This window comes from Typopeltis vanoorti, chromosome 2 (assembly GCF_054136105.1).
Source record: "Typopeltis vanoorti isolate ZY-2024b chromosome 2, IOZ_Tvanoo_1.0, whole genome shotgun sequence".
NCBI classification, from domain to species: Eukaryota; Metazoa; Arthropoda; class Arachnida; order Uropygi; family Thelyphonidae; genus Typopeltis; species Typopeltis vanoorti.
The window spans coordinates 154725979-154736366 of NC_143550.1; the positions used below are offsets into that span (position 1 = coordinate 154725979).

At 34.9% G+C, this 10388-nt stretch overlaps 1 pseudogene; it reads left to right on the forward strand.

Annotated features, from left to right (window-relative positions):
- Positions 1 to 3638: 3638 nt before the first annotated feature.
- LOC150109546 (5S ribosomal RNA) lies at positions 3639 to 3758 on the forward strand (annotated as a pseudogene).
- Positions 3759 to 10388: the final 6630 nt, after the last annotated feature.

The following is a 10388-nucleotide window of genomic DNA, read 5'->3' on the forward strand; positions in this document are numbered from 1 at the left end:
TATCATAGGTCTTCAATCTCTGATGGAACCATGTACACACGCACAAATAAATTTATTAAATGTATATTAAACAAATGTATCTAAGAACTCAGGAAAGAAATACAATAATAACAATAAAAGATAGAACTATTGCATGCTTACTTACATACCACTCATTTTACTGCTGTGAATGTTGTTGTTGTTGTTTATGGATATTACGTATGTGTCCTCTTAGAGCATTTCTCCAGCGGAACATTCTTCCACAGAAATTACAAAAAAGTGTCTTAGGAGCATGAACTGTCATGTGTTGATTAAGATGCTGCTTTAACTTGAAGGATTTACCACACACATCACAAGAAAATTTACTATGAGATGGAATAAATAATTGTTTTCTAAAATAATCTATTTCCTGAAGGCTTTTTCCAGATGACTGGCCAAACTGAAGTAATTTGCTCCCTGTAAAAATTGATACAGTTATTAAAAGGTAGGTTAATACAGAACATCTTTTCTAATAGATAAGTAACAAATATAAAACTCTCTCTCATTTGCGCGCGCGCTGCGCTGCGCGCGCACACACACACACACACACACACACACACACACACACACACACACACACACACACACACACACACACACCATTAAACAGAAGAAAGAGCACAATAGTAGATTATAATATTTTGATATGAATGAATAATGGAGCTATACTGGAATAAACAAAACAATCCTTATGTACTCATTTACTACATATCAACCATTAATTTTAAATATTCAAGAACTGCACATCTTAAATATAGTTTAAAATAAAAAATCTCATACTGGAATTTTAGCCAATTTTAAATTGTTTAAATAATAAAACAACCTAAAATGTTTACAATAAAACAAACAGCACTGCTGAAAACTGTATGAACTAAGAAAATCTAATGAAAATAAACTTTATATTATCAAAAAAATGTGAACATAAAGTTTGTTCTGTCTATCTCGGATAAGTATTAGATAGAAAAAAAAAGTGGATACAGGTGGTTCATGGGCTCTGTTCATGGTCTAACTACTATTTGACCCACATATCAATGAAATTGTTAAAGTCTTGGTGGTTATAAGAAAATGCCACTGATATACTGGTCCTTAAAGAGGAGTTTATCAATTTACAGAAGAACAGAGATCTGTTTAATGTAGACACACGTAAGGCTTGCACTTTGAAATTTTGAGATGGAAGGCTGTCTGCCCTACTGGGGAAAGAAGCAAGGAATTGTAGGAGGATGGTGGTGGTGGACAAGGAGACTGCTTCCTTAAATAACTTACACATGTACTTATCCTGTTTGTGCGTAATGGCACACATGGCTGAGATCCATTTCTTCAATATACCTCTGTCCTCAGCAACCAGTTCGGTTTCTCTCTTCCAGCCAGCCAGTCTTCTTTCTTTTTCTGTCATTCTCTTCCAAATTAATTTAGGCCTTCTCCTTTTCCGCTTTCATTCTTGGATCCATGTCAAAGCCACTCTAGGAAATTCTCTCTGCTGTCTATTCTCAGTATGTGTCCAATCCATTTATTTCAGTGATGCTTTTTTGCACAGTCAGCTTATATAAATCATCATTTGCTATATGTTGGGGCCAAAATATTTTAAGCAAATATTTTGTTTAAAAACTATTTAATTTAGTGTGCTGCTTTTGGGTCAGCTTCCATGTCTCGGATCCATATAATAATACAGCCTTGAATGACTAGTCTACTATAATTTGTTACCTGGTTTTGGGGGGTATTATTATTATTATTATTATTATTGCTTCCTTGCACTATTATTATTATTATATTTGCATCTCTAAATTAAAGATGCCAAGAAATTATATTCTTGGTTTCATCCTTTATCCAAGTGTAAGCAAACAAAGTTTGCATGTGAAGTAACTTGACGATTAGGCTACTTGTATATAGACTTCACATTAATTGCCTTAGTATTCCATAATACAATGCATATCCTTACATACATGTATAATGCTATGCATTATGGGAAGGGTCACTACCCAGACTGGTTTCGACCTTTATTGAGATCTTATCAGTGGAAACGTCCAAACTTTGTTTGCTTGTACTTCAATGAAGGATGAAACCAAGAATATAATTTCTTGGCATCTTTAATTTATAGTATAACCAAGTGAAAAAACTTTCAACATCTATCTCTAATCCAGAGTATTTTAGTTATAAGGAGTGACACCTTTTTGACTACTTGTATATGGAAATATGACTTCTGCATTACCATTCTGAAAGCAGAATGTAGTAATCATAGTAACTATATGTGGGTGTGTACAAGCTGCAAATGATGGGAATGCATAACTGATTGGAACTTGGCTCTTTGAATGACAGGAGCAAGTTGCATATGATGGGGCAGTGTTTCAAAAAATTAAAGAAACTAATGGCGTGAGAAAAGAGTCTGTTTTTAGGAACAAAGCGGCTTTGTAAAGGGCAATTTTGCCTTCGTAATTTACTCACTTTCTATAGAAATTAACAAAGTAACTACTGAAATAAATAAAAGAAATACCTACACTACGATACTGTTGGACTTTGCAAAGAATCAGATGTGACATGGGATTCTGTTTGTGTACTGCTATTTAATATGTAATTTGGATACTGACTCTGATTTAAGGTGGAATATCTTGTAGTTTTCTGTTAATGCTAATTTTTTTTTTTATAATTCTACCCATGAATGGTTGTAAACTTAACTGTAGACTAGTGTTGTGGTTGGTTGGTTGAAAGATTAGATAATATAGAAACAGTGCTTTAGAAACCAAACATGGTTTCTAAAGCAATGTTTCTGGATTATCTGTTTAAGCTACTTCAGGTCTCCAATAAATAAAAGAAGCATGGAATTTGAACAGATTGACACTGTAGAGGACAATGGCTGCAGGCTCAATATTTGGCATATCATTATGCACTTTGGATTAAGAAGATAAATAACAAATTACAAGCAAAAGCACAAAGGATAACTTGGATGTTAAAAAATACTTATAGTGGTAAGAATGTTACTGTTGAGTAGTTGAAGTTATTATTCCTCTTTATATGGGTTTGATACAACCATCTGAACTACTTTGAGAAAGATGGTGTGGCAGGTCAGTAGAATACTTCCTATAAAGATTGATTGAAGGTTTGTGGGTTACAAAATTTGAATGATAGGTGGAAATGCAGGCATATGATAGAAAGATATAAGATACTAAGGAGATTATACCATAGCTTCAAAAAAAAAATTCATTACATGGAAGAAGGGGAAACAATAACTTGTTTCCCCTCCTTCCATGAGATGAAAGAGGAGAGTATGAAGTTCTGAGTGCAATGTTGGTGAAGGAGTTTAAGGAGAGCATGACAGACATTGAATGAGTAATGGATTAATGTAGCCCTTCTGCCACATTAACCATAATAATAACAATCATTATTATTACATAGTCTCCAAAATGGTTATTTTCTTAAGCACAAAAAAAAAAAAAAAAATCATCTTCAAAAGGATTGAGATCTGGCAATCAAGATTTTAACTTCATCTAATCCCAAATCCCTATAGTAGAATACAACACATCAAAACCAATGAGAAGTGCTGGATTTTTCTGATATGTGAATATTACTGTCAAATATTTAAAGACCCTAGTAGATAATTATAATAATAATGTCTTATGTAGATGCTTATATGCAGTCAGATCAGTTTGAAAGTACCAGTTCTCGTCTGATCACTGAAGTTAAGCAAAACCTGAGCCCAGTTAGTACTTGGGAGGGTGACCACCTGGGAACCCTGGGTGCTGCTGGCATTAATTATTTGGCCTGGTTGGCCGAGTGGTTAGCATATCTACTCTCCAGCCAAAAGGCTGACGGTTCGAATCCAGCCTTGGGCATGGATGTTGTGATGGTCTGTGAAAGTCAGTGAAAATAAATAATAATAATAATAATGTCTAGAGCATGTAGTGAAGCTAGTGGCATTTATTATGCAAGGAACTAGTGACAAAGTCACTTCATGTCTAAACTTTGTAAAATGCAAATGAAACTAAAATAATTTCTTGTTCTTGAATAGTATACTATCCAACTCACCCATTTATGATCTACGTACAGTGATCTCTCAATTATCCAACCTACAAATAACTAAACCCTCTGTTAACTAACTGGAATCCCATGTGACTCCTGTAGCTTTGCATTGCAGCTCTATGCATTCACTTAACTGTGTCCTTAGTTAACCAACCAGAAAACAATTTCTAAAGCAATCAGATAATTGAGAGATTACTTTATTATCTCTGATCTACACTATAACATAAATATGTAACAGATCATTTTTTGACTTGAATATTTTTTTTTTTTTTTTATGTGAATCCTGCCAATGAAAGGCTGTCAGCCCATATACAGTACATTAGTATTAGTATCCTGTTTGGGCTAAGGGTTAGATAACCCTACTCTACAGACTTTTTTAAGCCACCACTTCAACCTCCAAATAAGCTTGGTAGTCTCACATTAGATCTCTCAACTATCTTAATCAGATAGTTGAGAGATTACTTTATTATCTATAATCAACATCATAACATAAATATGTAATAGATCATTTTTTCACTGTTTATTATTATTATTTTTTTTTTTTTATATGAATCCTGCCAATGAAATGCTGTCAGCCCATATACAGTACATTAGTATCCTGTTTGGGCTAAGGGGGTTAGATAACTCTACAGACTTTTTTAAGCCACCACTTCAATCTCCAATAAGCTTGGTAGCCTCACATCAGGTGAGGAAATTTATCTTCAATCTAAAGTCATTCAAGAAAACATCAATGCTCATAATGTGAAGTTCAACCTGTTTATGTTTATCTACAGACAATAGAACTAAATGATGTTGCATTATTGCAGTTTTCTCAAATTAAAGAGATTGTTTCAAGTCTTGAAATATGTGTCCTTGCATTTACACAGTTTTGTGACTATCTCAAGGATAAGGCGAGTGGCCATGTGAGCCAACAACACTTAAGATTGATTATCATCAGATCACTACAGAGACAAGAGACTCACTGTGGGGGTTCCCACTCTCACATGCACAGCTCATCATACTGTGACTTAAATGCATTCACTTTATTTGCACTCAGCACACTTTCAGGCAATGCCTAATCATCCACAACTCTCCATACAAAAAATCTACTACTTATTCCCTTACTCATACCCTTACTTATACAGCTTCCAGAAATCACCTCATGCTCTTTCCCTGTCTTCAGCCATTCTATGAAAAATCTCATCCACATTAATCTAGTAATTATCCCTTACCAACTTATGCATTCTCTCAATCTGTTCTCACACTCCACATTCCAGGGACCCAAAACTGGCTTAGTCAATCGTCTCTGAACCCTCCTTTCCAACAACTCATCATCCTTTTTAAAACCAGGTGACCAAATCTGTGCATGGTAATCCACATGTGGCCTGATCAAACCCTTAATTCATATTAAATTATTATTATTACAACCAGTGTCTCCATGGAGTCAGACTCATTGTGGGGAGACCCTATATTGACACACTAGCTATATTATTCACACAATACCCATCATACATCTCCTTAAACCCATTCACAGATGAAGCATTCACAACCACCTCCGGCAATGCATTCCATCCCATTCACCACCATCCAAGCAAAAAATATAGTCCTAACACCCCTGTCAACCATACTCTTACACAATTTCCAGGAGAGTGATCCCTCATTCTCTTCCTTTCTGCATGGTACCAAAAAAAGGTCCTTCCTGATATGTACCCTCATTGGGAATAGAGAATAATATGGTAGTGCTACAGAATTAAGTTTACTTCATTACTAGCTTTCTAGCATAAATTTTATTCCAAATTAATCAGTTATTTGTCAAGTCCCCAATATTGTCATGTTATATTTTGGTTTTTTAAAGTACTACTAACTGCATAAAATCACCTAGATCACAGTTTTCCACCGTGTTTTCCACAGATTTACAATTACACTATTTTTTTTTTTTTTTTAATATTAGTTCCAGAATCAAGAGGTTTCTGAACTTATTGCTGTCATGTGCAGGCAGGAGTTAAAAGAAAATCTGAATGTTCTTTTTGAACAGATAGGAAAGGGTGGGGGGGGGGGGTATAGATTTTAGGAAACAGTTCATGGGGAAGGCTTTTCAGAGAACAGGGTTAAATGAAATGGAAGACTGCGTGAAGCAAGTCTCATATGGCTTGGTAGTTTAACAGTTGAAGTTAGTACTGTAAATGGGCATTTGGTAACTGCTACTCATGTTATTGTAGGCTTAACACAAATACAAATTGGGTGTGTGTGTGTGTGTGTATGGAGAGTAGGAATGATGTACATGGTAGCACCTGTAGAAAAGCACAAATCAGAAACAGATTACTGGAAGAAAGTAGGTGGAGCAACTCTACGAGGCAGATCATTGATTAGCTAGCCAAATTAGCCTTTGGATATCAAGAATTTTTAGGGAATATAAGGAACATCAAGTACTTACTCTATGTGCCATCTCATTTTTTATGCCTGAAAGAAATCAGGAAAAATACTGAATAACTGACACATGGACAATGCATCTGGTCCTGAAGGCATACCCAACTGTGCAAAAATTGTTCACCAGCATTTACACCTAACCTATATAAATATTCAATCTTTCCTACTAAAATGGAAATCTACCCTGCATTCAGCCATTTCAGAGCAAGGCAAAAAAAAAATTTGCCAACAAATTACCATCCACTGCTTGCATTTCTGTTCTCCCATAAAAAAAAAAAAAAAAAAAAAAAAAAAAACCACAAAGAAGTCACTAACAGCCAATTTCTAAGCATCACCTGGAGGTCTGCAAGCTAATTAATAACTAACAATATGGATTCCAATAGAAGATCCACAGCTGATCCTCTAGTATTCATCACCTGCCTATGGACTCAACCCATGGAAAGGTTTGGAGAAACTCACATGATCAATCTTGACATTTCTAAAGCATTTGATAAGTTTGGTACAGAGGTCTGCTCAGTAAACTACCATCTTGTGGCCTGCTTTTAACCTTTTGTAACTGGATTGCCAGCTTGTTCTCAGGTTGTTCCCTATGTGTCATGGTAGATAGTTACCACTTCTCAGGATTTTCCTGCCAATGCAGGATTACGTCAGAGCTGTGTACTTTCACCTATTCCAGTGTTTCTCAACCTGTGGTCTGCAGGACTAAATATATATTTTTTAATTATCCAGACAAAACAAATTAAAATTGAATAAGTAAATAAAAATTATTGAAGTAAAATGTATACTTAAAAAAACCAACAGAATTATAGCGGCAGAATGACGAGTAATAAAAGAGGAGTGAAGTGAACAACAATATGGTTTTATTTCTTTTACCTACCCTTGCTGTTTTGTCACATTTAAAGTAAACATGTTGAAAATTGGTTGAAATATGTTATCCACATTTCAACCAATTGCTTGTTGTTTATTGATTTTTATTATTGAGTATACTGAAGATATACTGAGCCTTGGTTTTCCTCCTTCAACCAAGGCTCAGTATATCTTCAGAAGTACTAAGTGACACTTGGACAAAGCGTGTCGTGAGTTAACCCTGGTATTTATATATTTTTCGGAAATTTTTTAATAATGGAAAAGTGGTTTTGAACAAGGACTTTGAAAAGAAAAGCAAATGAAACAGGTGATGCTAATGCTAATTATGATACACAAGTTGTAATGGCGAGTAAATCTGATACTATTAAAGTAGAAGAAACAAGCAGTTCAAAGAAAAAATACAGTAGGAAATATAACAGTTCATATTTGGAATTTGGGTTTACTTGGTGTGGTGATGAAAGTGAACAGAAACCTCAATGTGTTTTGTGTTATTGAACGAGTGCATGAAACCTGCGAAACTCCAACCTTTAGAAACTAAACATTGCGATGTGAAAAATAAGCCAAATGAATTTTTTCAGCGATGCTTAGGGACATTAAATCATGGGAAAGATACGGTTTCAGCCACGGGTTCAATTAATAGCAAGACACTGAAAGCATCCCGTCTCTTAAGTTTGCACATAGCGAAAACAAGGAAACCTCATTCTATCAGGGAAAATTTACTACTTCCAGCTATAAAAGATGTGGTAAAAAACTATGCTTTGCAACAAGTGACTAAAAGATGTTGATTTGGTTCTTCTTTCAAATGACACTGTCAGTCACAGAATTAATGATATGGCAAGTGACGTAGAATCTCAGTTAATCGAAAGAGTGAAGAAGAACCTTATTATGCATTACAAATAGACAAGACTACTGATGTTACAAATGATGCACAGTTAATATGCTACATAAGATATGCACATAATAACAATCATGACGATATTCTGTTTTGTAGAACTTTGTCATCCTGAACAACTGGAAAAGAAATATTTCACTCTCAATAATTACATAATACACAAAAGGATCCAGTGGGAAAAATGCATGGAGTTCGTGCCCCTACAGGCAGGCATAGTGGGATTGTTTCTAAGGTCAAGGAAGTAGCTCCGGATATAGATTGGGTACATTGTTTCATATATAGGGAAGCGTTGGCCACCAAAGGAATGCTACCAGAATTTAAAACTGTGCTATTTGTGTAGCACTGTAAAGCTAGTTAATATTTATTAAGGCTTGACTGTTAAATAGCAGGTTATTTTCAGTATTCTGCAATGAAATTGGCAGTGAATATATGCACTTTTGCTTCATTCTGAATTCGCTGGCTTTCCAGAGGCAAAGTACTAATACAGTTATTTCAATTAAGGCACGAAGTTTTATCAGTTTTATCGTTTGTAAATGAAAGTCATTCTGATTTTGCATCACTCCTTGTTGATGAAGCATGGTAATCAACACTATCCTATCTTTCAGAGATTTTTTTTTTTAATTAAATGATCTAAATCTCTCCCTTCAGGGAAATTCTTCAACTGTTCTTGCTGCCTACGACAAAATAAAGGCATTCGAGAAAAACTGGTGTTATGGTTTAGTTATGTAAAAGACAGACAATTTGCACCTTTTCCAACATTGGAATCCTTTCTAGTGGAAAATGATATTTTGTTTTTGTGACCACCTCAAAACTCTGAAACAGAATTTTGAAACATATTTTCTGAATAAGAAATTTCTGTGGGTTCATGATCCATTTCAGACTTACAGTCACAAGAACGACCTTTTGTTTTCGAAAAAAGAACAGTTAATTGAGCTTTCAAGTGACAGTGGATTTAAAATGCAAGTCTGTGATCTTGGTTTGGTTCGATTCTGGATCTCGCTTTCAGTGAGAAGTGAATTTCACAAATTATCTGAAGAAGCATTGAAAATTGTCATGCAGTTTTCTAGAACCTATCTTTGTGAGAAAGGATTTTCATCACTCCTTCAAATAAAAACGAAATACACAAATCATCTTATTGTGTGTGTGTGTGTGTGTGTGTGTGTGTGTGTGTGTGTGTGTGTGTGCCGATCTTCAACTGAAGTTGACCAATATTGAGGCCAGATATTCAGCAACTCTGCAAGGGCCGAGAAGCTCATCATCTCATTAAAAGTAAGTAGTAACATAATTATATCATATTATTTATTTGTTTAATAAAAATGAAAACTTTGTTCAATGATGATACACTTTTAATCGTTTACTTCCAATTTAATTAATTATGTTCCTATATGTATTCAAAATGTATAATAAATTTAGTTTAATCCTTTATCCAAGTGTGAGCAAACAAAGTTTGCGCCTGAAAGTATCTTCAGGACTGAGATAAGGTGGTACAACACCAAGGCACTCCTTGCAAAGGTGGAGCAAGCTACCAACACTCCTATCTCAGTATCTCCCATAATGCAAAACACATCTCCTTGCGGATATGTCTAATGTTATGCATTAAGGTAAGGGCCACAACCCAGACTAGTTTCGACCTTTATTGAGGTCTCTTCAGTGGGAGCCAGGCCCAAGTGGAGATACCAGGCAGAAGCATTAGCAGGTCATCTCTACCTATAGGAGTTGCCAAATGGTGTGCCACCCTTTTTTAATAAATTACTCTGGATTTAGAGAAAGATGTTGAAAGTTTATTTTTCACTTGGTTAGAGTATAATAAATTTAGTTTAATCCTTAAAAATTTGAGCTTTGAATTTGTTAAAATGCAAATTAGCTTAGACTACAATTAGCTTAGTCTAAGCTGAATATTATTATTATTATTATTATTATTACGTGACATCTCCAGAGAGTCCAAGAACTCATCGTGGGGGGACGCACTACTCTACTTCGCTCATATATTAGCTTTGACTACAGCCCAAAATATGTGTAAAAAAGTTTTTAATGATTCCAAAGCAAAATTCATGAGAATAAAATTCAATAAGTTGCCTCCTACTCATTATAATAGCAATCAAGACTTCTGGTCCCTTACAAAACTTTTGATGTAACTTCTGCCCTTCCTTGTTCTCATATCTCTTAGATCTTGATGGCATTATGGTAACCTCAC